Source organism: Lissotriton helveticus, chromosome 5_1 (genome assembly GCF_964261635.1).
Source record: "Lissotriton helveticus chromosome 5_1, aLisHel1.1, whole genome shotgun sequence".
NCBI classification, from domain to species: Eukaryota; Metazoa; Chordata; class Amphibia; order Caudata; family Salamandridae; genus Lissotriton; species Lissotriton helveticus.
The window spans coordinates 272,532,920-272,559,597 of record NC_136065.1 but is presented as its reverse complement, the minus strand read 5'-3'; the positions used below and the strand labels follow the sequence as shown (position 1 = coordinate 272,559,597).

General features: G+C 48.6%; 1 long non-coding RNA gene across 1 annotated transcript in view; it reads left to right on the top strand.

Moving 5' to 3' along the window:
- The window catches only part of LOC144753102 (uncharacterized), a 188,329-nt gene that overhangs the window by 5,520 nt on the left and 156,131 nt on the right, over positions 1-26,678 (top strand). The window lies entirely within an intron of this gene.

Genomic DNA, 26,678 nt, shown 5'->3' with positions numbered 1-26,678 from the left:
ATGTATCGTGCAAATATTTAGGGTATTTTATGTTTTTTTACCCAATTTATTTATTGATGTTTTTATTCTTGTGCATAATAAGTGCTGTTGTGATGTTTATATGCACTTTGATGGCACAATTGCCAAAATAAAGTTTGCGGAAGAAAGACATTAAAATTGTTTCCCAAGTCAGTGAAATCTGAAGGAACTTTAGTAGCAATCGTGCTGGCTTGCCTTTTCACTGGGACACTTGGAGTAGGATGCAGAATTGGGGTGCAGAGCGAAGATGATGCATTCGCCCTTTTAGATCTTACAGGCTCTTTCCTACTTCATTTCAAACGTGGGCTGTTTGAAGAAGAAGAGGACTCAAATGCTACTAAAGGCAATGGCTCTTGGGAGGCACATGAGTTCAGCGGGCATGGGATTGCTAGGGCCGCCACCACTTGAGTTTGGGTGCCATTATGGTTTGATGATGAAGAGTGAGCGGGGTAAAAGGGGTTCATCACAAGTTCCCTGACAGATAGTCAAAGCGGCCTCATTAGACTTTGACATTATTATCACTGGTTACCTCAGTGTGGCATCCAACTTGGTATCAACTCTGCCAATCTCAGTGTCAATAGCATCCATTACTGTCGATAAATAATTAGTGATGGACTTAGATGGTATGTTTTTTTCTTGGCACAGTCTGTGGGTTGATTACTCTTTTGTTTCCCCATTCTCAATAGCCTACAGGTGTAGACAGTTTCTCAAAGATGCTTGAAGGGTTCGTACCTCATGTATCCTGGATGAATATGACGTGAAGAGTCAGAGACAGGGCCCAGCCTGGGTGGGCGCAGACGTGCAAGCCCTTGGCCCAGCCGCGTTCAGAATGCATCCTACGCTGCAGGGAGGGAGCGGCGTAGGTACGCGCCCGATGGTCTCAGCCCCCGCCTCCTTCATTTGAGCAGGGCTTTATGGGCCTTGCAGTCCTAGTCCTTGTCCTCGAGTCTCTAAGCGTCCTATGCTGCAGGGAGAATGTTTCGTAGATATGCGCCCAGTGGTCTGAGACCCCGCCTCATTCCTTGGAGTGGGATGTTATGCGCCTTGAAGCCCTGACCCTTACCATGGAGTCTCTGAGCGTCTTGCGCTGCTGGGAGAAATGAGCATAGCTATATGCCCTGTGGTCTCCGCTCCCACCTCTTTCCTTCAAACAGGGTCTTATGGGCCTGACAGTCCTGGCCCTCACCCTTGAGTCTCTGAGCATCACAGTTTTTGAATCATCATACTCAATCAGTGATGGCTCGGCAGAGAAGCGACCCCCCCCCCCGCCTCCTCCCCCTTGCCAGCCTCAAAACTTGATAATAAAATGTTGTTATATTTTTCAAGTTCTAGACTTGGGAGTTGAGGCCATCGCGAAACAGTAAATGTAAATGTATTTCGATTTATATAGCGCACGAATCACCCAGGGGTCTCAAGGCGCTTGCTTAGGGAACCCGTCCTGGTATTCCCCTGTGAGATACCCCGGCAGGGTATTCACAAGGTGAAAGCCAGGCATCCCGCCGCGAGGGGCCGTAGTGGAGATTAAGCAAGCTATTGCCCAGAGTCGCAGAGTGTGACCCCGTGAGTCGAGTAGGCACCGGAGCGAGAATTGTCAAGTCCGTGGAATTTTTGAGCCGGAGACCCGCCGAGGCGGGGAATCGAACCCTGGTCCACGGCTGATCTCAGATTCCGGGTCTGCCGCCTCTAACCACTGAGCCACGCTTCTCCACAGTAAGGAGAGTAAGTGGTGGGCACTGCTATCAGCACGCATGTCGGTTTGGCTGGCTGTCTCAGGCTGGCCAAACCAACATGCGCACTGAGCTGCCTCAAACCCAGCTACGTTGCTGGGTTGGAGACAGCAAAGCACAAGCTCCCAGTCTCTCTGGGAGTGCAAATTCCCAGCGCTCAGGCCACATTCTGATGCTGCTTTCAAATATGAGAGCAGCGTCAGTATTGGACACAGGGGAGCCTCGGAGCATGTGCTGCAGCCAGGATTCAGAAAAGAACATCTGCGGGTCCCTGAATTTAGGTCATATTCCCATCACAACTGCACAAAGTCAGTAGCGTAGCAATTGTTTTTCACTCCAAACTCTGGGGAAAGTAGATGATCCAAAAAGCTTGCGAGAAAAAAGTATGAAACAGATCACAGGATATCACTGCACAACATCAACTGGTGAAAGCTCAACTGATAAGAGTCAGTTGAAGTGTCACAAACACTGACACGTGTGATGGAACGCAGAACCGAACCAGTACAACATTTTACTCAAGCTTGGAAAAGTTAAAAACAAAAGAAACACTAAAAGAAATGCTAAGTATAAATTATGAACATTTTTTTAACATATACAACATAAATCCTTTTTTACAGGAACAGGTGATACTTGCATTTTCATTCTATTAAATTGTAAACAAACATCTTCTCAAAATAACACAAAATATTCGAATTTATAAGGTATCTTTGGACCCTTTTTGCAAGTGTTACTGAGTCCATCTTCACCCCAGAAACTCTGTGAATTACACTGTACATCATGCATCTTGGATAGACTACCCTTTAGTAGCGACCTCTGTTCCAAACAATTCACCTAAGCACCTAGCTCCAGAGCTGTTCTCTTCATTAGTTGTCTCTGAAACTCTACCACCAACTGAGGATTTGACACTTGAAGTGCCAGTACCAATTTTGGAACCTGCCCACTCCGAATAAGTTACACACTGTTCGGGTATCCATACCTTCATGTGTTATCTTCGCAGCCACATAACACTCCTCCTGTGCCACCATCCCTTCTCCTTTAATAAAATAAAATCTTTCAACACCTTAACAGTGGCGGCAGTCAAGTACCAGGGTGGTAGAGCAGGGGGGGGGGGGGATAAGTGCAGCACAACCCCCTCCTCCACCGGTCTTCTCTCTTCCAGGCACGCTCTAACCCAGGACCAGGAAACTCAGCCAACCAATCCTGGTGCGGCTCTCATGGTATTAGAGCAGCACCGGGATTGGATAGAGCAGACTTTCGCAGCAGAGGAGCCGCCCCTGCATCTTAACCACATGAATGGGTCCCTTAGGCTTAGATTCCCCTTTATTCCTCCTCCACTATTTTTTGATGCTCATCTAGTCGTGAACCTCAATTGTGCAAACTTTTCTCCTTTTCACACTATCCTAGTACTTCTTACTTAGTTTTTTAAAGCATTACATTTACCTCTTTCTAAAATGTCTGAAGTTCAACCATCTGAGAAGCATACTGGGTTTTTGAACACCACTGGCACTAACTTGGTATCAGCTTCACAACCAATTGCAAAAAAAGGAGACCCTCCTGTTGTTTAAATGAAAGGAAACAATGGTTCTGGGGTTTTGCCTAAATAGGTCCAAAATAACAAGTAATCACATTAATTGTAGGAGCAGAACATGTAGGGTAACATGTGGAAGAATATTTATTCCATATTTTCAACATGTAGAAATGTGTTTCAGGTGCTCACATGAGTTACATAGTGCATATCGTGACATGAGTGAATAAAGTGAGAATATACGAAAAGTCACCTTAAAACAAGGAGTAATTCACAGAGCTATATACAGTGGGGAGTGGGATTTTCCTTGGGTGAGTCGACGACATTTCGATCTTAACATAGTGGTTTAGTGCTCCCAGTGGCATGATATACATAAGTTTACATGCAATTCGAATTGCATGTAAACTAATGTATATAATGCCACTGGGAGCACTAAACCACTATGTTAAGAATGCATTATGTAGGGCATAGTGCTAACTCAAACCTACCTTACTACAGTTTCAGGAAGCTCATCCAGTCCTGATGATGATTTTAAATCAATAAAGATCGAAACGTCGTCGACCCACCCAAGGAAAATCCCCCTCCCCACTGTATATAGCTCTGTGGATTACTCCTTATTTTAATGTGACTTTTCGTATATTCTCACTTTATTCACTCATATCACGATATGCACTCTGTCTCTCATGTGAGCCCCTGAAACGCATTTCTACATGTTGAAAATATGGAATAAATATTCTTCCACATGTTACCCTACATGTTCTGCTCCTACAATTAATTTGATACTAAAGTATTACTTGTTATTTTGGACCTATTTAGGCCACCCTGAACCATTGTTTCTTTTAATATACTCTATAACCCCTGGTTCACTTTATGGGGTACCCTTGTCTTTTGAAATGACCTCCTGTTGTTTAATGCAGTGTGTTCAGATAAACCCGGGTTTTATCTCTAATGTATATTATCACATCCCAATTTGAAGCCAAATCAGCTTGAGTTCATTCTTTTAAACCTTTTTGACTTTTTTACCGAAACAAAAATATGCAAAACTGTCAAAGCTTCCTTTAAGGGGTGAACCTCATGTTTCTCGAAAAAACTCACAATTTCTTTTTACTTGAAATGCATAACCTTGTTCTATAATGACCCCCACGGTGGTGGGGAGCACTCAGTGTTCTTTCAATACCCCTCACACACCAAAAGGACCCTTGGTGTCATGCTTCATCATCGGGGTCTTAGCACCCCTCTACGGGGTGCGGTGTGCTACTAACCGACGGAATAAGTGGGAGCACTTAATTGATGACTATGTGTGGTGTGCGGAGGGGTTATGTTATTAAGTGAGTGGTGGGTTTGTAGTGATGATAGTGAAAAATGAAGGGAAAAAATTAAAAAGGGCCTGGCACGTGAAGTCTAATAAACTTTAATGGGCCTCCGTGCTGGCACTGTTGAAAAGATAAAATCGTAATAATCGTAATCATACGTTCTTGTATAGCACCTTATCACCGTGAGGTCTCAAGGCGCTTGCTTTGGGAACCTGTCCTGGTCTTTCCCTGCGAAATTACCCCTACGGGGCATCCCCACGGTGAAGACCAGGAATCTCATCGTGGTGGGGCCGTAGTGGAGATTAAGCAAGCTATTGCCCAGAGTTGCAGAGTGTGAACCCACGATTCGAGTAGGCACCGAGGCGAGAATTATCGAGTCCGTGGACATTATGAGCTCAGGACCCTGCCGCGTCGAGAATTGAACCCTGGTCCCGGGTCTGATCTCTGCATCCGGGTCTGCCTCCTCTAACCGGTGAGCCACACCGGTTGTCGAGTGTGGGTGTATATGTATGATAATGTACAACACCTCTTTAGTGCGTCAACATGTTTCGATGCAAAGCATCTTCTTCAGGACGGGGTTGCACAATCCCCACCTTACTCACATCTATATGTCTAATGACATCAAATTATTAAACTTAATAAGTTTAGTTCGGCTTTCCGGGTCTATTATGTGCCTAATCTTTAATTAGTAGATATCTTCAATGAATACCTGTAGTTGAAAAAAGGAAAGAACACAAAAAAATAGACAAATGGTATTATATTAATGGAATATCCAAATGCTGGTTCAGTGACCTGAAAAAGTGAGGGCAACACTGTCTAGACAAAATATGTCATGCTACTCCTGTGAGGTGCCCTGAAAAGGAAAAAAGACAAACACAAGACGAACACACACATAACATAAAACACACGCTCTATTCAAATATCCATGGGAAAGATATAATTCTCCAGGGTTTTGTCACTGTGGTAAAAGAGGAAGAAATTAGTGCATACTTTCTGCTAAACGAATTGTTAGCACCATGAGCCTTTAAAACGGTGGGGGTGCTGTGCTAAGTAGCAACCTGATTTCAGAGGGAGCAAAAAAACAAACCAGAACGAAAAGTCAAGATCTTAGTGGACTTTTGTTTGACTTACTTGGTCCAGTAGTTAAAGCAACCTTCTGAACTGATTCGGCTGTGCCGTACTCACAACATGCAGGAGAATCCCTGTCCGTGTCCACCCCTGACCGCGGCTCCTTCGATAGTGAGAGCAGTCTCGAAATCACGTTTAAATACTGCCTCCAATTACCCTTGAGTGCTGCTAAACCTGAAACAAGCCTTATAAGGTTGTCCGGTTTTTGTATGGGCAGGTGTTGGTTCCGAACACCTTAGTAAGTGCATGAAGTCGCTACGTGCGTCGGTTGCGGTGGAAACAAAGTAGTGCTTTGGCATTGCCCATGCGCTACTCACTCCGACCTCCAAGGATCAGTGTGGGCGGAGAAAGGCTCTGCGTGCTGGCCACGAAGTGGCTCGTGGGGGCGCATGCGTCAAATGAAAGGCTGATCGGTGTTGTCGGCAGCCAGTAAAACGGTTTTCTCCCGGGATCGTAAATGTGCATTTGGATGGTTTGAGCATATTCGAGATCTTATTGGGATTGGAATTGGATCGCAATTTCTTTCTCTTTTACCAGAACGACAAAACCCTGGAGCCTCATATCTTTCCCATGGATATTTGAATAGAGCGTGTGTTTTATGTTATGTGTGTGTTCGCCTAGTGATTGTCTTTTTTCCTTTTCAGGGCACCTAACAGGAGTAGCATGACCTACTTTTGTCTAGACAGTGTTTTGCTTCACTTTCTCAGGTCACTGAACCAGCATTTGGATATTCCATTAATATAATACCATTTGTCTATTTTTTTGTGTTCTTTCCTTTTTTCAACTACAGGTATTCATTGAAGATATCTACTAATTAAAGATTAGGCACACAATAGCCTCAGAAAGCCGAACTAAACTTATTAAGTTTAATAATTTGATGTCATTAGACATATAGATATGAGTAAGGTGGGGATTGTGCAACCCCGTCCTGAAGAAGATACTTTGCATCGAAACATGTTGATGCACTAAAGAGGTGTTGTACATTATCATACATATACACCTCAACACTATCTTTTTACCAGTGCCAGCATGGAGGCCCATTAAAGTTTATTAGACTTGACGTGCCAGGCCCTTTTTAATTTTTTCACTTAATTTTTCACTATCATCACTACAAACCCACCACTCACTTAATAACATAACCCCTCCGCACACTACACATAGTCATCAATTAAGTGCTCCCACGTATTCCGTCGGTTAGTAGCACGACGCACCCCGTAGAGGGGCGCGAAGACCCCGATGATGAAGCATGACACCAAGGGTCCTTTTGGTGTGTGAGGGGTATTGAAAGAACACTGAGTGCTCCCCACCACTGTGGGGGTCATTCTAGAAACATTCTTGTGTGGATTCTTTCTGTTTTTGTAACTATATTTGGGGAGACCGAATCCACCCCATTTAATCTCTCCTCTCCCCCTTTTGTTGTATTTATTAACCTTGTTCTATGTAACTGTTTGAGTGTTACCTCCTTTGCAAACAGTCCACTGAAAAATTACAGAGCTACCTCAGTAGTAGCAGAATTCACAAAACTGTAGTAAATCCATTTAGTGGAATAGTCACCACTACCACAATCATTGCGTTTTATTCATAAAGTCAATACTTTTATGGCACTCGATTGAGAGCAAGGACGACACATTGTTTGGGGATGAGGGGCAGCACAGACTACATACATAGTGCTTATGTGAAAATGGCTGCTTTATTGGATTAGGTGCACATTACAACATAACCTGGGCCTTTGCTGGAGAAAAGTATAACCTCACTATACAGCTTTAATCACCTAAGATAAACTACAGCGTCCCTAAATTACCACCATAACAAGTTCAAAACTCAATAATATACTTGCAGAAGAGATGCTCAACTGTAAGTGGGACCTCTAAAATCCGTTCCCTTTTCCTACCTCAACTATACTTTGAACCTCATTGAACTTCCCACCTAACCTAAACTTTTTATGTTGTCCAGGTGTGAACTTTCTGTTTCCGACTGATATTAGGCTTTTGAGATGTAGGTGGCCAATTTACAGATTCAGTAATTTTCCGAATCGGTATTTTAAGGAATCGGTAAATTACTGATTCCTTAAAATACCGAATCAGTAAATTACCGAATCTGCAATGTAGAGAGCACTCAAATGAGTGAATTGCATAGTTAAGGATTCGGTATTTACCTATCGAAAACCTTTGGAAAAGCATTTTTGTGCATTTCCAAAAGTGCTATGTGGCAGACATACATGCCCTTAGGGCATGGATGTGGGCCATATGTGCACACATGCACGATTCCGGGGTGCAACAGGGTGTCAATGTGACACCCTCCCACCCTTGAATGTGTTCCCCCATTACCGAATGGGCCCATAGGAATGAATGGGAATTACCGAATCGGTAAATAACGATTCTGTAATACTTACCGAATTTTTTCCTACATTTAATTTACCGATTCTAAAATACCGAATCGGTAAAATTCGGTATTTTAGAATCGGTAAATTAGGATTACCTACATCTGGTCCTATATCCTCACAATACATCTCCAGTCACCTAAGAAAAACTACCCCACCCCTAAATCAACTCTTCCATATATAATTTCAAGCCTAAATAACATACATGCATCAGAGCTACTCAACTGAAAGTGGGACCTCTAAAATCTGTTCCCTTTTCCTACCCAACTACCCTTTGAAGCTCAATGAACTTTCTACCTAACCTTGAACTTCTTAATGTCATCCAGTCGTGACCTTCCTACCCGGTCCCCTTCTGCCTGAACTTCCGCTGATAAACAATAAACTTTTGTAAATCATTGCAGCTTCTCAGCCCACCTTCACCCAGAGGAAGAAGGGGAGAGGGGACAACCCCCACCCCACCCCGTCCATTCTCTGCCCCCATCACCCACCCAGCTTTCGCTATGCCTGCCTATCCCTATCCCTATCCCGGACATTCGGCCCCATATGCCTTGGCCAACACCAACTTCCGCTGTAGTAAGTATAGTTCCATCACCATGAACGACAGATGTACCTCATCCCCTCAAAAAATTCAAAGGCCCTGTACCGATGATCAGGATGATCGATCCTCCCAAACCCATTGTGTCTACAGAAAGCTCACATTTCTTCATTTAATTTCTTCCTAGCTTTGTCAATGGCAGACGGTTTTAAAGCTCCGCGCCATACCCTCCTGGGAATAAATTCCATCCACATTATGTGGCAGCCTGCCCAAAGCCTGTATATCTCTTCTAGGTCCTCCTTTATGCTCTTGATAAGCACCAAGCCTTTTTGCACCACCAAATATTTTTCTCCTAAATGGATAACAAGCATATCTGGGCATTTCCTTCCCACTAAGAGTTTATTTAAACATGGAATGAGTTCTATCCAAAGCATCTCCGTTCCCCTACCCAAGAGATAAAATATAAGGCTTTATTAAAACCCAAATTCGACCCATGGCTGCTTGCCCTAGCTTGCCGCTTTGCCCACTTCAAGAAGGAGTGGCCCGCAATCCATATCTTCATCCCGGGCAACTGCGGTCCAGGAACAGAACCTGCAAAAGAAACAAAGTTGACAACCAGTACCTTAACTTGCCCCATGTGCCTCCACATGATGTAACTAGAAAAACAACCTTAAGACCATCTACCCATCTCCATGATGGCCCTGGGAGCATAACCCCGCCTAAGCGCTTCAGTCGCTGCCCCTATACTAAAAGAATGAGTCCCAAACTTGCTCGGATCTAGGCCAACTGATCCCAATGCCTTACGCAAAATAGGCCCAGCCTCTTTGAAAAGCACATTGTCCCAAAACAGTCCTCTACTTCCTATACCCCCTAACAGTACAGAGACTCGGAAAGCCCTCAAAAAACATCCAGGTCATGATGGCTGAAAGCAGAACTGATTCCTTGTGTCCCATGCAGACTATCTAGAGGGATCAGGGGATTTTTGCTAATATCTCCAATGTCACAGGCCGACGTACCTTCCCCCCAGGCCGATCATTCTCTTCCCTAGGTCCCCGGCGGTGGAGGCATATGCCTCCAACACCTTGCCCCCAAAGGCGATGCCTGACAACATCCCTGCAATGGTCACCCTAGACTGGCCCCATTGTAACGAAACAAAGCATCAGCAATGTCAATTTCCACACCGGGTACATGTCGGGCTCTAAAGGTTATGTCAAGTCTCAAACAGTTTAATACAAATATCCGCAGCAGCTACCATGATGGAGGCTCCCTTGCAGACTGCTTGTTGACCACCTGTACTACAGACATATTATCACCTCGGAAAAGAACTCTGTTGTGCACCAGCTGCTGCCCCCAGAGCTATACGTGCACTACCATAAGGAAGCATTCCAAAAAGGCAATGCTGCTCTTTCCTGCCTTCACAATTCTGCCCATTCCTCTCCACTCCAATAAATGCCAAAGTCGCAAACTCTCAACGCATCAAAAAAATATCTGTGCATCCCATTCAAAGTCTGTTAAGGAAGTCAATGGAATCATGTTAAATGACTATAAGAAAGCCTTCCACATCCTGAGATCCTCTTTGACCCCTGCAGACAACCTGACATGATGGTGAGGTAAAGGCAGACCTGGCATGGACAATCCTACCCATCTATTGAAAATCCTTCCCCCTCTCACCACTCTACAGGCGAAGTTCAGATGACTCAGCAACACCTGCACCTGCTTTCCTGTTGCTTTCTGTTTTCCCAGCATGATACTTAATAGGGCCAGCATGCCACACTTCTCGTCAGGCAACCGGGCCTCCATTACTATGGAATCAATCTCAATTCACAAAAAAGTCAGGGGAACACCTAAGTCAGTCATCAAATCCTGAAAGTTAACCAGTGACCGCTAGCAGTCTCCGGAACCCGAGGCCCCTACAAAAAAGAAGTAATCCAAGTAGTGCGTCATACCTTCCTGTCCTGTGTGCCAAAAGAACAACCACTGAAGAAACGTGCTGAAACACTCAAACAATGTGCAGGAGATGGACCATCCCATGGGAAGTTCTGGCCCTCAAAATGTATGCCTAGCAACTGGAAGTAAGCAGGGTGTACCAGTAGCAGATGGAAGGCAAACTTAATGTCGCGCTTACCCAACAATTCCTCCTGTCCCACTTTCTCCACCAAGACCTGGGCCTTGTACACTGAAGAGTATGTTACTGAGATTTGCTCTGCTGGAATAAAATCATTCACAGACTGGCCTTTCAGCCATGAGAGGTGCTGTATCAGGCAATACTGACCCAGCACTTTCTTCGGTACCACCCCAATTGGAGAAACGAGATGCTCCATTGGCTAGTCATCAAAAAGACCTGCAATTCTTCCTTCTTGAATTTCCTTTTGTAACTTCTCCCTGACCACCTGCATATGCTGAGATGCAGATTTCAAATTGGAAGCCCAACAGCGTACCCTCTGGCCTTTGTAACCTAGTCTAAAACTGTCTTTGAAACCTCGCAACATTAGCTCAGCATCGTAAGTCTTGTCGTACCGCAAATGCCAGAGTGTTAGTCTGTACAGTTCCTTCCCTTCAAGTCCCTGTGCCCCCTTTCCTGCCTACTACCCGTACTACTGTCCATGACCTGACTGACCACCAGATGCCCATACATCTGCCAGTAACCTGTTGCAGAGCTGTTTCTCCCTGCACTCAAGCAGGCAACCAATGGGTGCCTGCCTGCACATTTCAAGCTTTCATACCAAAACCTGCACAGCTCCCTGGTGCACAGGCTCTTGTAGTAGTCCCAGCATGCCCACCCTGGTTCCCCTGGCTTTTATGTAGTCCCCCACCCCACCCCTAGTGGGGCACCCCTGAAAGGGCTTATATACAATGGGCAAACTGCTAGCCGCAAAAATGTTTTTGCCAAACTTCGCCACGCCCATCGTGTGCTGTCATAGATCCATGTCTAACTCCCCCTTTGTGCATCTAGGTCCACTGCTAACCTTGCCCTGAACTCTTTGTCATACTGGGCCCAAGCATAACCCCTGTAATACAACGGCTCCTTCCAAATTACATCTAGGTATTTGAAAAGCACCACTGACCTCTCTGGGAACTTTTCACAATAGACTCTTGCAAAAGTGAGGAATCTAGCCGTCCAATTCTCAATTGTCACGGCACACCCGGCTGCTTGGACAGCTCTAACACCTCCTCCTTAGAGCCCTCTTTTGACCTCAGTTCTCCATGCAAGAGTTTCAACACCTCAACATATTCTCCCTGCCAAATCCTTTCCTTGGTTAACTGCATAAAATGAGCCCCCAATGGTTTTGAAGTGCCCACGGCAATTTCTTGGATTTCACCTCCTTGCTCCCACAGATACCATACGAGAGTGGGCCTCTCCACTGTCCATAGGTTTTGTAGCTCCTACCCCTACAGATACTGATGTCTTGCGGGTCCTGTGCACCCAGCTGGCATTGTGCACCTCCTGTTTCAGCTTCTTACCTGGCGCCAAGGGGGCCCGTAGCTTCGCCAATGTCTGCTGCTGCCGATTCCTATCTCATCCTGCCACCTGTACCTGGAGCCTCGTGTCCTGCAAGATACAAGATGCATATGGATTAGCAGACCCCCACTGCACCCTCCTCCCACCACTGCAACACTTCCTCCCTGCGTTCGGTGTCCACGGGCAGCTCTCGCTCTTCCAAGCTCTCTTCATCATAATCCAGCAGTGGCTGTACGAACTTGGTGCCTGACTGTCCTTGCCTCTCATTTAAAAACGTATCCCGCACATAAGCACATTTCACATCAGAAATGTCACCTGAAAACCTTTCTGGGGAGGCCTTACCTTGCCTTTCCCATGATTGCACTAAAGCAGGACGCATATTCCTGTAATCCACCCTGGCATAAGCCCTGGATCCTTCTGCTTGCTACTCAGCCGGGGACGTTACATGCCCAATCCTGGCCATATTCCAGCTAGCCGCATGGGGCAGCACTGTCCCTTCTCCATGGGTCCGTTGAGTCCGAGTCTGGCCCGCCCAAACCGCGTGCCAACCTGCAAAAGAAACACACAATCTGGTGTGTTGGTAACCGGGTCCCCCCAAACTCAAGGTTATTCTACCCTGCCTGCTACCTACTTACCGGGCAGGGTACTATTTCCCCGAGACCGAACCCTGCCTACTGACCTAGCCCCCACCCTCCCTCTCACCCCTATGCAAGGCCGCCCTTGCGGCTGCTTGCTCATTGTTTCTATCAGTGAGGCCACGCCCTTCTGCACTGGCTGAATCCCCTGCTAGGCCTCTGGGTTATCCCGGGAGGCCCATCCATGCTCGCCATCCTCCTTATCTCTCGGCCCTGCCCCCTAAACATAGCCAAGGGGGTTACCAGTCCTGGCTGGGTCTCTCTCTTGCACGGGCTGTTCATCTAGCCCAGTGTTTCCCAAACTGTGGTCCGGGGGACCCCAGGGGTCCGTGAGACATTCCCAGGGGGTCCGCAGGACTCCAGTGCCTGTCATCGTAGTGAAAAATGAAACACCCATGCGTCCTCACAGCACACAAGAGCTGTGAATGTTGGCGCAGGGGCGGCGAGACCACAATAATACAATCGGGAGGGGCGGGGCAGCGGGCAGTCAGGAGGGCGGGGCCGCAGGGGGCACAGCGGCTGGGGAAACGAGTGGAACAGAAGGCAAAAGGGGCACAAAAACAAGGAAAAAACGAGTGGCACAGAAGGGCACAAAAAACGAGTGCAACAGAGGGCCCAAGAGCACAAAAACGAGGGGAAAACGAAGTGAAACAGAGGGCAGAAAGACACAAAAAACGAGTGGAACAGAGGGCAGAAGGGCACAAAAAAAGAGTGGAACAGAGGGCAGAACAGCCGCGGTGGGTAGGGTAGTACCTGCCGGGGCAGTGACGTGGGGAGGGGGAGGGGCAGTAATCTATGGATAATAGATGTTTGCAGGTAAGTAAACATAAATAAATCAAACTAATTTCGTTGTGTGCACTGCATTGCATTTAGGGATGCAGTGCACACAACGAAATTCATTTGATTTATTTGTATGTTTACCTACCTGTAAACGTCCATTATCCATAGATTATTACCCCCCACCCTGCCCCTTCCCCTCCCCACGTCAGCGCCCCGGCAGGTACTCCCCTACCGACCACGGCTGGGGCAGAAGGGCACAAAAAACGAGTGGAACAGAGGGCAGAAGGGCACAAAAACGAGGGAAAAACAAGTGGAACAGAGGGCAGAAAGGCACAAAAAATGAGTGGAACAGAGGGCAGAAGGGCACATAAAACAAGTGGAACAGAGGGTAGAAGGGCTCGAAAAACGAGGAAAAAACAAGTGGAACAGACAGCAGAAAGGCGCAAACAACGAGTGGAACAGAGGCAGAAGGGCACAAAAAAACTAGTGGAACAGAGGGCAGAAGGGCACAAAAAACAAGGGGAAAACGAGTGGAACAGAGGGCAGAAAGGCACAAAAACGAGGGAAAAACAAGTGGAACAGAGGGCAGAAAGGCACAAAAAACGAGTGGAACCGAGGGCAGAAAGGCACAAAAAACGAGGGAAAAACTAATGGAACAGAAGGCAAAAGGGACACAAAATGAGGGAAAAACAAGTGGCACAGAGGGCAGACGGGCACAAAAAACGAATGGCACAGAGGCAAAATACAGAAATATAGGGGCAGCTAAGAACAGAAGGAAGAATGGACAGAGAGGCACGGGGGCAGCGAGGGAAACAGAAGGGAAAACCGGGCAGAGACACAGGGCAGCGAGGGGTACAGAAGGAAAGACCGAGCAGAGAGAGCACGGGGACAGCGAGGGGAACAGAGGGAAGAAAAAGGGGCACGGACCACGTACAGGCAGCGGAAGAAGACAGACAACAGCAGTCACAGATACAACAATGAAAATACAGGCAATACAACAAAAGCAATAAAACGTTGAAAGGCACATGTGTATAGGTTACTGTTACTTGGCAGGCTGGTAAAAATTGATGCAGCCAGGATCAGCAGTAGGATTTTCGTGCTGCTGTCTGATTGCTCACTTCCCACAAGCCCTTGGGTACCACTAAATAATACACTGCTGTATACATACATGTCCATGCCAATAGACCCAATTCAGGCTGTCTCCCTCTTGAAATTGCCTCTGCTTCAAAAGGCGTTTTTAAAAAGAAATTTAAATTGTACAAATTGCTTCGGGGTCCCCGGCTTCCAGTAGTGATTCAGTGGGGGTCCTCAGGAGTCAAAAGTTTGGGAACCACTGATATAACTCGAGAGCGGCCCCTTCTAATCACCAGCGCCGTCTCACAGGGCCACGACCCGCACTCTGACACGCAATCCAGCAATGCTTCTGCAACACCACGGGCAGACATGTGCGATTTCCCCTCTCCACCACCCCCCCCCCCCCGTCCCCTCTCCTCCCTCTGGGTACGCACCTCATCCCTCAGGAGATCGAGGCGCCTGGCCTCCTCACGCAATCGCCATGGCTACTTTGCCAGCCCCTGCCATCGGTAAGTGTAATTTTACTGTTACGGGAAAACTCTATCTGTCAAAGACTCCACACAATAAAAAAAAGCTTCCGGCAGGGAACCAGCCACAGTGCTACCACAATACAATGGTGGGTGGTTTTCAAAATGGCAACCCATATATATGTTGGGCTACGTGGAGAAGTGTGGCTCAGTGGTTAGAGGCGGCAGACCCAGAAGCTGAGATCAGCCGTGGACCAGGGTTCGATTCCCCGCCTCGGCGGGTCTCGGGCTCAAAAATTCCACGGACTCCACAATTCTCGCTCCGGTGCCTACTCGACTCACGGGGTCACACTCTGCGTCTCTGGGCAATAGCTTGCTTAATCTCCACTACGGCCCCTCGCGGCGGGATGCCTGGCTTTCACCTTGTGAATACCCTGCCGGGGTATCTCTCACAGGGGAATACCAGGACGGGTTCCCTAAGCAAGCGCCTTGAGACCCCTGGGTGAAATGTGCGCTATATAAATCGAAATACATTTACATTTACATTTACATTTACCCGCGTAGCCCAAACCCTCATGCAGTCCTCTGGGCAGCACCACTTCCCCAAAAAACCCTCAGGGGCAGACCTCCCTATGGTCAGCTACCCCCTAAATCCCCATTACGAAGGCCAGTGTAAAGGATTGTTTGTCTCTCAATTATTTTAAGAACATTCCACTGCTTTTCCATTTTAGAGAAGTATTAAGGAGATTTAAAGATCAAGTTTTATTGGATAACTCCACATTTATCATATATTACTCCAAGAATGAACTAAAGCCACTTCTTATCAATAATAGGGAGGAGCTGAGAACTTAAAAGGAACTAACTAAACCAACTATTAGAAATTTCCCACCTATTTTGCAACACGAAGAAGTACAACATTATATCCTTATAGTTAATAATACTCAGGATAGATATATTTTGACTCATTTTCATTTGGGTACTGTACATAATATGGTTGCATTTCCATAAATGGATTAGTGGAGTAAGGATAGATAGAATTGCCAATGTGATGGAAAATCGAGACAAACTACCTTGCACTTTATACTTCTCCACACATTAAATATGAGTTTAGGGAAGTCTTTTTTATGCCATTGTTTTTAAATAGGAATTTTTTTGATTTTAGGACGGCATATTTTTATTTGCGAACCTTAGAAGGTGCCCAAGTTTGCTCAGCTGGAACGTCTTTTGTATTTCTGGCCTTTCGTGAGAGAAAGCACCTCATGTTCTTAGAAAATGTGAATTAAAAATATAGACTACTATTACCTTTGTATAATTAATTATCAACATTTTGTAACATTTTGTGATGTACTGTTTTGATGTTCTTTTATGGCTTATTATATGTATAAATTGAATAGAGAGTTTACAGAAAGTAAAGAAAGAAACATCCCATACGAACAGGCTACAGATTAAAATGTCCGGCAAAATCTATTTATACCAGTCACAACATCGATTCACATATTTCTGGACCTGAGAATTCAATGATAATTGTCAGTAATACCTCATTAATACCTTCTTAACTTAGCTTGTCCTGGAGCCACAAGAAGTCCTTTGTTTGAGAACAACATTATTTTGAACAGTGAGTTCTGATGCCACTTGAGCAAAATTCCTGAACTCCCTCTTCAGATTTCCGTTCATGCTTAACGTAGCTGTTCACCTCAATAAAACTCTACCGTTCTCATGTACAACTACCCAGCCGCGGTGCGTCCATTGGGGCGTAGGGGCGTAGCCCAACTAAGACACATGGACGCACCGTCGCACACAAAAAATATTGCAATGATCATGACGAATGTTATAAGCAGCAGCGCGCTACCAGCCGGGACACACCCGACTAAATCCGGAGTGCGCAGGGGGCGGAGCTGGCCTGCTGCGGCTTGAGTGACAGTCCACACTCCGCTGCCGCAGGCCAGAAGCAGTACTGCGCAAGTGCATTTTGGAGCTGTAACTAGCCCGAGCATGCGCATACACTACCTGACTGAAGTTCCCCTTAAAGAGGGACCAAGGGGGTGCTGCTTTAGCCAAGCCGCAGCCCGCGTGGGGTTCCATAGGGCGACTGGGCGAGTAGTCATTGTGCCCCCCTAGCCAATCCTGGCGCTGCATGCAGCGCCAGGATTGTCTGGTCCACTGCGCTGAAGGGCAGGCAATCCATTATTGGATGCCAGGCGTGGGTGGTGGCAGCCGCACTGCATATAGCCAATCACTGTGCATGGCTCGACAAATCTGAAAAATTGTACTAGACCTGCAGGTCTAGTAACTTTGAAAATCCCCTCGACCCAACTGCAACCTACTTGACCTCTGTCTCTGAAAACGGAGCAAAAGTGACAAGTTAACAAGATTTAAAGGCATCTTTATTGCTCAGTCCCTTTGTGAGCAATAAAAATGCCTTTAAATCTTGTTATCTTGTCACTTTTGCTCCATTTTCAAAGACAGAGGACAAAAGTTAGTTTGTCTTCCTACTCGCCAGAAAGGGCGAGTAGGACCTAAAAATAGCTCGTCCTCATCCATTCTCCCTCTCAAAAGCGAGCGGGCGAGTGGATTTGTCGAGCCCTGCTGTGTGACTTCATGTGAAGCCATGCAGTGATTCGCCATTTCGGGACGCGCGCGCCGTGACTTACTCAATTTCTAGTTGTCTAGGCCAGTGCTCGCCTCGTGGCTCGTTGTGCGCTGGCAGCAGATGTCCGACTTCACTCCTGCGGCCCGCCTCACCGTCACGACACGCTGACTGTGCCTGTGGGTGTACTGTACACACAGGCCTGCGCTGCGTGTAGTTACACAGTTGTGGAGACCCGGTGTAGATCCGATCCCCTGCCATCCTCCATCCTGCTGAGTAGAGTCTGACCTGCTCCAGTCGTGGACCTCGTGTTGACGTGGTAGATCCGATCCATCCACCTGCTGACCTGCTCCAAGTGTGAAAAAATAAGACTAAGAGTGGGTGATTACTGATTAGTGAATGAAAAAAAATCCTCGGAGAGTGACTCGTGAGGCTGAGCAGTAATTAATGTTACGTTCGCGAATCGCGATCAGACAACAAGACAATGATGAGACATTTACAAACCCATCAAGTGCTGTCTACTCTGCATGTAATGTCATCGAACACACTAACACTATGTCAGACAAATGAATGAATCAATGAGGTCGAGATGAAGCTTGCGGTTGCACGGTGCACCGGTGCAGACCGCGCACATGTATGTATGTATGTATGTACCGCCGGCGGCTCCGTACAAACGAGGAAGAAGTGTGCCCTGCTGATGGCCTGTGTATGTGTGCGATGCTTTTTCACTGCTGCTGTGTGTGACAAGAAGACGTGTGCACGGTCACGGAGGCTGCTCTGACTACTACTCCTGCTCTGTGTAATGAGGGGAGCAGCTCACACACTTCTGGTTTAATTGCAGCACACTCCTCACCTCACGGTTCAAAGCACAGCACAAGGAGCTTTGAAATAGGCCCTGGGCCTGCACAATAAAGAGAGGGTGCTTCCTATGTATTGAACGGTTCCCCCCCTGAGTCCCGTCAACTTGAACTATGGGGTGTCCACCGTGTCCCTTGTGTCGCCCCCCACCCCCCCTACCCTCGTCACATTGGGTTCTGTTCTGTCTCGACCAGGCCTGGTCTCGAGACTCAACCCCGATGATCACCCAGCGTTTTTACATCCAATCTGAAATGAATAATTTTTTATGGAAACTATAACATGTTTCATTTCATGGCGTGCTCTCTTTCGGCTTCCCTTGCGGGAAGTTGCTGCGGCCTTCAGCTGCACGGTATATGCAGGGCCTGCACTTCGCCTGAGATTGAGGACAGAGAGCGTTGTCAACCACCACCACACTAGTTTCCAATCCATACCTCTAAAGATGGATAGGGCTGGGGAACTAGGGTCACGTCATATCTACCGCCGGTCCGTTCCTCTGGACAATGCTCACCATGAAGGCTTTAATCGAATAATCTGATATGTCTCACTTCACCAAAAATTACCCGGGCAAAGCATTTTAGAAATATAAACAGATATCCTTTCTCAGAGTTAAGGACATTTGTAACCAGCAGCAGCAGATGCAAGATTTTCATTTTTTATTCCTGTTTTGTGTGTTTTTTCCGTGCCTTTTGTCTTTTTACCAGCAGTGTTTCTACTACATATGCCATTCTATTTCTATTTTTTTTATTTTTTTTTATTTTTTTTTATTGTAAGACTTTATTTGCATTTGCCAGATCCACAATATTCGTGTAGCAGTACAGAAAGAAAGAACTTATAAGCAGTCACAGTTTCATAATATAACACAGCTATTCAGCCGACAACCTTCCGGTCCGGCAGCAAACGTTTGGCATATGACATCAGGCAGCCAGAATACATCAGCAGTTAGTACGTCGTCTTACGTTTTTTCTTTTTATTTTTAAACTGTAGAAAACAAACAACTCAAACTTTAGACTCCTGCCAAGAAAGATAGATCTAGATTGTCAGTTCATTCATCCCTAATGTCGTAAGCTATGCCCAGCTACCCACAATGTAATCACACCCCCGCCCCAGGAATGCTCGATTGGAACTAAGACTCAAAAGCCCCTTAATCCCTTGGCCAACCGCCCTCTTCCCATAGGCCTAATCTTCCAGCTCTTCGTCATCGTCTGAGCTGTCTCCCTCATCCTCTGAAAGTGGTTCGCACAGGTCCCCTCTATATTTATTCCACGCCATCCAAAGTGCATTCCATTTGCGCGGGTTAGCCCTCATTTTGCACACAGCACGTTCAAGCAGCATCAGTCTGTCCATAGTTCTACACCATAAAGCCAACGTAGGTGTTTCCGCTACCCCCCACCTTTGCGCGATGTCGCGTTTGGCCACCATGGTTCCAATCGTAACCCATTGCTGTTTCCGACGTGTCAGATCCGTCCCCTCCCATATGTGCAGAAGACACAGACGAGGGTCTGGGGTTAGTGATGTGTCGAGGGCCTGGGAAATGGTGCGCATAATTTGCTGCCAGTAGGTCGAGATATTCGGACAACCCCAGAGCGTGTGTAACAATGTTCCTTCCTCCCCACACCCCCTAAGGCAAAACGGGGTCTCCGCCCTGTGCATTTTGTGCAGTGCGGTCCTGGTGTAGTAGACCCTATGTAATATTTTAAGCTGTATCAATCTGAACCGGGCTGACACACCCGCCTCTCGTGGCGACGCTAGGGCGGTATTCCAGTCAGACTCATCCAGGGAGCCTAACTCAGATTCCCACCTCTCCTTCAGTTGCTGCAGGGGATCAGGTAAATTGTTCAGTAACTTGCGATATGTGAGTGATGTTGCGCGCGCTTCCATGTAGTCTGTGAGAAGTCTGTCCTCCAGAGGCGAGGACTCCGGGACTGTAGATCCCGGCTCAATGACCGCCATAAGTGCATGTCGTATTTGTATGTATCTGTAAGTTTCAGTAGGGCTCAATGCATATTGTTGTTGCAGGTGTTGAAAAGGGATCATGCCAGCAGAAGTCCACAGGTCTCCCACCGTGGAGATGCCAATAATGTCCCACTGGGTAAAGCCCTGACTTGATCTGAGGCAGCCAAGTTGTTTAGTGTCCCACAGTGGAGTGAGTTTGGTTATGACGCCCTTCCATTTAAGCCGTGCCAGTGCCTTGTGCCATATGACGACTGTGTGTTTGGTCGGACCAAGTAGTGTCTTCGCGAGGCTAGGTGTATATAGCGGGGCCAGCAAGCTGTGTGTTCCCAGTTGTGTTCTGTCCGAGAAATATGCCGGGTCATCCTGTGGGGCATGTATCCAAGAATTAATAACTTTGAGCTGTGATGCCCAGTAGTAGAGCTCCACATTCGGTAAGGCTATACCCCCATCGTACCACCCACGGTTAAGCTTAACATGCGCTATTCTGGGCGGACGTTCTCCCCATAGCAATTCGGTCACTAATGCTGTCACTTTTCGGAAATATGATGGCGGGATCAGGACTGGGGTGTTTTCCAGTACATACAGGAGGCGCGGCAGCGCCATCATTTTGAACAGCGCCGCGCGCCCCAGCAGTGTGAGGGGTAAGGTCTTCCAGTGTCGTACATCCGCCCGCAGATGGGTAAGAGGAGGTGTTAAGTTTAGTTCGTGGAACGCATCCGCGTCACTAGTGACCTGAATGCCCAAGTACTGAAAGGAGGCACGGGCTACAACCAGCGGGCAGCTACAAGGGAGGAGCGGCGCCGGGCCTTTCAGTATATAAACCACTGATTTCGTCCAGTTGATCATGTATCCGGAGTGCAGGCCGTGCGCATCACAGATTGCCAACAAATGCGGAATGCCCACCTCCGGTTGAGACAGATAAACCAGCATGTCGTCGGCATACAGGGATATCCTGTCCTCCCAAGCGCCCCCCCACGTCAGCCCTTTCAGTAGTGGAGTAGTTCTAATGACTGTAGCCAACGGTTCCAACACCAGGGCGAACGGTAAGGGGGACAGCGGGCACCCCTGACGCGTCCCTCTGGCCAAGGGGATCTCTCGAGAGATGTGGCCATTGGCCGCTACGTGCGCCACCGGCTCTGTATACAGCAGTCTGATCCACGAGATAAATTTGGGGCCAAAGCCCATACGAGCCAGAACCGCGAATAAGTATTGCCATTCCACCATGTCAAAAGCCATTCTGGCATCCAACGAGAGAATGGCCGCCGGTTCCAACAGCAAGTGGGCTCGCGCCAACACCCCATGTACACGCCGGAGATTGAGTGCCGTGCTTCTGTGCGGCATGAAACCCGATTGATCCGGATGGATCAGATCTTGCAAGTGTGGGGTCAGCCTGTTTGCAATTAACTTCGCTAGAATTTTGGCTTCCACATTGAGCAGTGAGATTGGGCGGTATGACGCGCAGTCCGCGGGCGATTTACCCGGTTTCGGGATAGTTACTATGGTCGCTATCCGCTGATCCCGGGGCAGAATCCCCGTTCCCCGACACTCCTCAAACATGGCCAGCAGCGGTGAGCACAAGGTGCTCGACGCCGCCTGGAACCACTCAACTGGAATGCCGTTAGGGCCAATTGCCTTACCCGTACATAATGCACTAATCGCCGTTCGGAGCTCATCCTCTGACAGGTCTGCCTCCAGTTCAGCCACCGCTTCTGACGTTAAAGTGGTGACCGGTATACTTTGCAGCGTTGCCGTCGCCGCCTCAGTGGTAACCGCTGCGAGTGGGGTGTAGACCGACTGATAGTGGTCGGCCAGGATCTCAACAATCTCGGAGGGGCGCGTATGATACGTCCCCTCCGGATCCCGCAATTGTAGAATATGTCTGCTACCTACACTTTTTTTATCAAGCCAAGCCAGTAGCTTGTTGGCTTTGTCCCCCACGTCATAGATTCTTTGCGCGGTCGATGTAATGTTTTCTACTGTCCGTCTCCTGAGGAGATCGGCATGTAGCTGTTGGCTGAGGTGGAGTGAGTGACGTGTATCGTCTGACGGGTGCGCCAAATGGGCCTCGTTAGCTCGCTCCAGTTGTAGCTCCAGAGCTAGCAGTTCGGATTTTTGCTCACGTTTGTGTCGCGTTATCGTTGCAATCGCTTGACCCCTAAACACCGTTTTGTATGCATCCCATAAGGTCGTGGGGGAGGGCACTGAGCCTGAGTTTTCCGCGAAATACAGCTTGGTGGCTTTCTTCAAGTCTTTACGGACGTGTGGAATCTTGAGATAACCGGGGTAGACAGGGTACACTCTCCTACGGGTTATCGCTGCACAGGACATGGACATAGTTAAGGGGGAGTGGTCTGATATACCCCGGGGTCGTATCCGCACATCATGTACCGTAAGCCGGCCGCCCGCCAGTGTAAGGAAGTAGTCGATACGAGATAGGCAGTCGTGTGTGGCAGAGTAATAAGAGTACTGTCGGTCCTCGGGGTGTAAGTGTCGCCATATGTCTACCAGTCCCTGTGCCTCAACAAACTCACTAAACCTGGACAGGCCAGGTGCCTGTGCCCGGGTCGGGAATCTATCATTTAAACCATGGGCCAGCGCGTTGAAATCACCCCCCACCACTAGGTCTCCGTCGGGGAGTTCCAGGAGGAACTTTCCCAGGTCCGGAAGCGCCGTCGCATGCAACGCCGGCGGAACATACACCGACACCACATTGACGGAGACTCCCTCCCATTGTCCACAGGCTGCTGCAAAGCGACCATAATTATCAATCTTAGTAGTCTGTAGAATAAATCGAGATGTTTTTTTTAGTAAGATGCCAGTCCCACGGGACCCCGTAGTGAAGTCCGAGTGTGCGATCATACGGTATCCCCGTCTATCTAGAGCCTTGTTAGCTGCACCCACCAAATGTGTCTCTTGAAGGAGTATCAGGTCGCAGCGGAGCTGTCTAATGTGTTGAAGAACCAGCCCTCTCTTCACTTTATCCCCCAGACCTCTGACATTCCACGACATGATCTGTAGCGGTGGCACAGGCCCCGCACCGGGATCATCGATCACGTTATTGGAGTGTGACAGTCCTGCCATTGTAAAGTTACAGATGTGAATTCCCGACCCGCAGGGCTCGACAGTGTCACATTCAGAGTGTCCCCAATCCCAGGGCGCCCCGCATGTGCAAGCAGTGGCTGGCCTAGTGTCAGTGAGGCAGCACCAGGCCGGTCGGTGTGCGCAGCCAGGCACAGCACGACTACTATGGATGTCAGTGTAATCAGCAGAGTCAAACAATACAAACCAATAATTCGGAACAACCCTCCCCTACCCATAACTCCCCCCCTCCCTGCTTCCCTGCCACTCGGACTTAGAACTGCCCGCCGCCCCAATTTAGCAGAGTGCTTAAACCCACCCAAGTAAAGATATAAAGTTACTTGCTCGTTGGGGGTGAGGAATACTCCAAAGTCAGCGACCCCTCTTACCCTCCGCAGAGGCCCTCAGCCCAGGGGCCATGGCAGCCCAGGCAACAGCCTTACTATCAAACGAGTCTCGAATCTGCCGTGCCACTAAGAGTCGACTTCCAGTTCAGCATCAGTAATATCTCTGAGCGGTGAGCCTCGTCCGGCCGCCAGGTCGTCCTCTCGAACTTCGCTACGATCCACCAGAGGCTTGTCCTTGGCACCTCGCCCCCGACGTCGGGGCTGGGAGGCTGGTCGCCAGCCGTCCAACCAGTCCCGGGCAACCTCCGGATTATCAAAGAACCATGTCCTGTTTTCTGCTACCACACGCAGTCTAGCCGGGAATATCATGGAATATTGGATCTCCCTCCTTCTGAGCTCCTGTTTGATATCTACAAACGTCTTTCTCCTCCTCGCCACCTCCGCTGTGTAGTCCGGGAAGAACGCCACGTTGGAGTTCTGAATCTTAACGGGTGGAGATACCCGTGCCGCTTGCAAGATGGCATCCCTATCTCGGAAGTTGAATAGTCTCGCCAAGATAGGTCTAGGGGAAGCCCCCGGCTTAGGCTGGCCACCTGGCACTCTGTGCGCCCTTTCGATCGAGAAGAACGTCGATAGTCCCTTTGGTTGGAGCTGCGATTTGATGAGCTCCTCTACGAAGAGGTCAGTCGCTCTAACACCTTCTGACTCCGGAACCCCAAGAATTCGGATGTTGTTCCGCCTGGAGCGCCCTTCCTGGTCATCCAACTTCTCCTTCAGCCTTTTATTCTCAGCCGTGACTGCCTCCATCGCCGTTTGGAGCTCCGAGACATCTTCCACCAGTGATTTTGTGACCAGCTCCAGAGACCCCACTTTTTCGGCCATTTTGTGGAGGTCCGCCCGAATGAGGGTAATTTCAGTTGAGATAGAACCCACCGTAGTCTGCACCTGCGTGAGCGCTCGCATCACGTCATCCAGGGTCGCCTTTTTCGGCCCCGCATTGTCCGACGACCTCGTGGAGGTGTGTCGCCCGTCCGCCAGAGGGGAGGCTAGTTTGTCACTGGCGTAACGTTCGATACGTGTCTGGGTCGTGCCGCCCTTGGCGCCTTTGCCTGCCATAATGCCCGCCGCGCAGCACCTCAAGCCAGCCGGGTGGGTGGGTCGGACGAGAAGAGGCCAACCCCGGGCACGGGTCCGCCCGCACTGCAGTCGGGGCACTCAGTCGGATGTAGGTGGGGATCACGTCCCGGTCAGCAGCGGCGATGCGGCCACAGTGTACTGGTCGTGACAGGCGTGTTGCTCCTTCTGGCCGCCGCACACCGTGTACGTGCCACAGGGTCTTCACCGTGCACAGCGCAGGGTTGCACAATCTAATATCGCCGGCAGCGTCTCAAATCATTGGGCCCCAGGCTCCGCAGTGGGCCCCCGCCACACGGATGGGGTGGCCCGGCACAGTTCTGACCTTCGCGCCCAAGCGGCGCAGACCGGGTGACTAGCGTCGCTTCGTGGCTTACTGAGTGTGAGTGGCGGAGAGGGGGGGCAGGGGGGGGGGGTAAGGTCTGCAGGCGTTCGGCTGCCCCCGTAGGTCTCGTCCTCCCCGGCAGCTAATTCGGATGGTCTCGCAGTGATTCTTTTCAGTCGGCACCGCAAGGCGTCTCAGCCCCCTGTTGTCTCTCCGCTTCCCCAGCAGCGCAGAATCCTCTGTGCGGCGTACCTCCTCAGCCGGCGCCGACAAAGAGGTCCGCCGAGTCCGTCACGGAGGTCCCCTCCAGCCCCGGTCACTTCCGGTCCACTGCCGCCGGGTATAGCCCACTTCCGGTCGGCTGCTCTGCCCACTGGGTTCCCGGGACTCAGGCTTGTGCTCCGGGCTCACCGCCACTCGGTTGAAACTCCGCTCCCCGGCACCCGATTTTTCTCCGGTTTCCTGCCGCCTGTAGCGCCCGGCCCCGGGCCTTTGATACCTCCGCCTGAGGTTAAATTCAATCACGGATCATTGTTCGGAAAGTTGGAGAGGCCGCTTCGTGATCGGAGCCGGTCCTCTAGGCAGCCGCCATGTTCAGCCGCTAGCCACGCCCCCTCCTATTTCTATTTTTTTGTAGTACTTTTAATGTCAACTTTCTTCTATTGCGCCTCGAGTCGACTCGCCCAGCACAGAGACGAAGGCAGTCTTCAGGTCTGGCACAGTGCACTTAGCGGGGGATTGGGAACTGTAGGAGATGCACGCGCGGCCGGACTGGAGCCGTCCGTCAGGTGACTCGGCCACACCCCAGAATGAATGTTTCTACCAGCGTTATTGAGTCACAAAGCCTTCTGAGCGATAAGAACAGAGAGTTCAAATGTGTGGTTAGAATTCCCAGATTCCACTCCCAGAATCTGGATTATCTTTCGTTTACTATTGCAGAAAATATGTTTGTGTGCCGGATTTGTGCAATGGTAATGATGTCACATGGTGTCTGATCATTATTACGCGCCTCCTGCATGTACAAAGTATTTTAACAGTAACAACTTCTCAATTTCTCTAAATCAGGTGGTTTGCGACTGCTAAAACACTTTTTAAGTGTACTGTAATTTAACCCATTTACCTAAGCCCATTTCGTAATTCTGAATCATTAACGAAACATTAAGGAATCTCTGTTTGGCAGGGTTGTCCCTTCCAAATACTGATTCCTTAAGGTATGCATTAATTTTATGGTACAAAAATCCGGACGCAAAACATTACTATTTTATCACCACACAAAGAAGGTGGTAACCCATTCGCCAAATTGTTAGGGGTCTTCAAGGGTACAAATTACAACCAGTTAACAGTATGCACCTTA